This window comes from Cynara cardunculus, assembly GCF_001531365.2.
Source record: "Cynara cardunculus var. scolymus isolate 2C chromosome LG 3, CcrdV1, whole genome shotgun sequence".
Taxonomy (NCBI): domain Eukaryota; kingdom Viridiplantae; phylum Streptophyta; class Magnoliopsida; order Asterales; family Asteraceae; genus Cynara; species Cynara cardunculus.
The window spans coordinates 22,963,835-22,967,643 of NC_037530.1; positions in this window are offsets into that span (position 1 = coordinate 22,963,835).

Consider the following 3,809-nt stretch of genomic DNA (forward strand, 5'->3'; position numbering starts at 1 on the left):
GTACCGAACCGCTTTCAAAACACCAATCGGTATGTCTCCATATAAGCTTGTCTACGGAAAAGCATGTCATTTGCCCTTAGAACTTGAGCACAAAGCATATTGGGCTATCAAAGAGCTCAATATGTCTTTGGATGAGGCCGAAAAGAAAAGAAAGTTTCAATTTTGTGAAATGTAAGAGCAAAGACAAATGTCTTATGAAAATGCCAAGCTTTATAAAGAAAAGACGAAAAAATGACATGATAATAGGATCCAACACCGGGAGTTAAAAGAAGGTCAAAAGGTCCTCTTATTTAACTCTAGGTTGAAACTATTCCCGGGAAAGCTCAAGTCTAGGTGGTCCGGACCCTTTGTTATTCATAAAGTTTACCCGTATGGAGCGGTTGACCTCATCAATCCAGAGGACAACACAGTGTTTAAAGTGAATGGACAGCGAGTTAAGGTTTTTCATGATTCTGTAGCATTCCTAGAGCATTGCTCCGAGAATTGGGCTTTACCTTAAAAATGGAGGTGTATTTGGACTTTTTCAAGTCCAAATCTGTTTGTAAATAGTTTCTCTTGTTCCTTTTATATTTTAGAGCTTTTAAGTTTTATAAAGTTTGAATTGGTGTAGGCTTTTTGTGGAATCTTTCAGGAGAAGATTGATGTTCTGCCAATGCTACAGCATTCTGAGGCTCACATGTGAAGGTTTTAAAGCATCTTTGTAAGAAGTCAGGGAAGTACACTGTGACCTTATGCTTACATCACCATAGTCTTTGTCAGCCCCCTTTTGCAGATTGTGTTCCCCATGCATCCTTAACCCACTCCATCACATTTAATAATATTGACCTCTTGAAAACCCATTTTGAGCATCTTGCCAACCCATCTAGTACAATTTTAAGGAAGAAACAAATTTTTTTATCTTCCCCATGACCACTTACCATCGCCGCCTGCATCATCATCCATCACCTACTTTTCATTTCAAACCACCACCCCCCCCAAAACCACCTCTCCAATACCCCACTCTAGACCTCCCTCACTCGGACCACTCAAACAGACCACCCACCGTTTACTTTTCCACACTCGATCCACCATGCCTCGCTTGAAGAGGATGGCAACCCGCGAACCTCCACGACCTGTCCGGCGAAGCAACCGCCGGCGGGCTTGCACCACCGCCACACGACGAACCGGAGAGCCTGAAATTGTTGACCTAGTCGCCGACGGCTCATCTTCATCGTCTCCTGCCTTGTCGCCGTCGCCACCACGGTCACCAATCGTGACCCCCCTCATCGCCGACCCTTCGCCTCCACGAACGAGACGCACCCTGCGCCTACCACCGTTGTCGTCGCCTCCACCTTCGCGCCCGTCGACGCCTCCGCCTGAAACAGAAAACCCTTCATCGTCGTCGCCTCATCCACCGTCTGCTGTTCACCCACCATCACCACACACGAGGCTAATCGACATCAATCAACCTCCTCCTTCATCGCCAACAAATTCAAGCCCTAATTTGGGCAATGAGGTACCTTCTGATTCGAGACTCCATGAATTAGTTGAGGGAATAACAACCTCTGATTCATCTGAGGATGAGCATTTTATTCCTCCATGCTCTCCCTCCACTGTGTTAAGTCCACAAAAGGTGTTCTTTCTCACTTGGTATGATCACCCTTGCACACGTATGCCCGCTGTTTTGACCGATACCATACCCCACACTGCTGAGGATGAATCGGTTGGGCTTGAGGACATTGTTTTGAATGAAATGAATGAGGCTATTGTAGAACCACACAGTGAACATGATAATGAGACTAATGTAGAACCTGGTATGGACACTGTGGTTGAGGATATTGTAGAGCCTGATTTAGAGGCCGATGTACGAAATTTGACCTCAATCCCTACTAGAAAGAGGAAGGGATTGGGACGGATTTTTGCTACGAGGTCAAAGGCCATACCTAGTCAGCCTTTAAAAAAGAAACCAAGGCGTACACCGCCTTCTGTCCAGCTTAAGCACACGGTTTTCACGCCTAGAAAATCACCTCGCACGGCTACGGATAGGCCTGAGGATACAGCCGGCCCTTCTCGGGTACGGGCCACACGTAGCTCGTCAAACACTCGGCCCATTCCTAGGCCACAAGTACGGTTTGACGGATTTAGTTCTGAGGTAGCACAGCTGCGGTATGCCAAGATCAAAAGAAAAAAAATATTGTCGGATAAAGGGTTCGACAAAAGAAGTTTTGATGAGTTTAGCTTTATACGAGAGGTGATCGTTAGGCAGGGATGGCAGGCACTGTGTGAGGTGAAGAGTTCATTTAATCTATCTTTGATTCGAGAGTTTTACGCTGAGGCCTTTATTTTTAGCACTACTAAGATCAGAGTTCGGGGGGTTAAAGTAAGCATTTCGGCCAATGTTTGGATGAACTTCATTAGGTATTCCCTCAACCCGACTACCCACGATAGTTCCATTTCGGTTGAGAGGATCATCCTGTTATACTGTCTGGTCATGGGTAAAACAATAAATGTGGGGGATGTTGTGGAAAAGGCCATTATGTATTGTGCCAAGAGAAGACAAGGGAAGCTCTTTTTCCCTGGCCTGATTCACAAACTGCTTATGCATGCGGGTGTTCCCGAATACACCGATGACTTGATCATTAAGGAGTGTGAGGAGAAATGGACCATAGATATGAAGGCTGTTTCAAGACTGAGAGAGAGGAGTGAGAGAAACAGGGAAGGGCCAGATATGACTCGAGCTATGGATGAGCTCTTAGAGCAAAGTGGAAGTATAATGGACTTCTTGATAGAGCAGCGGACCGAGATGGTAGAGAGGTTAGAGGCAATGCAGGCTGATTTGAAGAGCAGATTAAAGGCAAGTGAGAGGAGAATGAAGAAGCGATTTGAGAAGCTGAAAGAAGGCCTGGAGACTGGGGTAGCTGACAAGTTAAAGAAGATGCAGAAAAAGCTGAACAAATACAAGACGGAGACTGAAAGATTGAGGACATAGATGGCATCCGTGGCTGCCCGGAGCACACAGCCTACTCTTCCGGAGTAGGACAGGTTCTAACACCCTACTTTAGCTTCATATTTTAATTTTTTGCGTCGGGAATAGTTTTTTATAATTTATAGTCTTATTTTTACGCATGATCATTTCACTTGAGAACTGTTAACACATGAGATCATAGCCCGAATAATTTTAGTGATTGTTTATCATTTGATCATGGTACTTTGTTTTTGACTAGAACTAGCAAAACCCTTTTTGGGAAAACACTTTGATCACACAATCACCTTACGGAAATGACATAGGCCATCTTTTCTACGCTCATGCTAGCCACTTGCACCCTTTAAACACCATTTACCCCACATAAACGTCAATGAGGACATTGTCATATTCAAGTTTGGGGGAGGAGTTTACACAAGGACACAAAGTCAATACAAAAGAGCAAAGCTCTAAATTGACTCCTTATCACACAAAGGGTATTGAAAACACAACAAAAGTCCCATAGGGGCTAGGTGTTTTATAAAATGATATGAAATGGCACAACAAAAGTCCCATAGGGGCTATGTGCACACTCCAAGCAAAAGAGGCCAAAGGCCCAAAAWTTTGAAAAATTTATGTGGAGTATATTTGAAAAAGGCTATGAGAGAAAAGATACGCCAATGAGAGAATACCCCTTTAAGCCCTATTGATCCTAATATGGTGATTGTGTTTGAACTTGACAAAGAAAAGGTAATGCTAGCCTATGGTTCATACAAAGAACTTGGTTTTGAGTAACACATCTTAGATTTATAAAAGGCTATGAACATCATGATGCTATAACTCTCTTTGGGAAGGCACTTAATGCCTA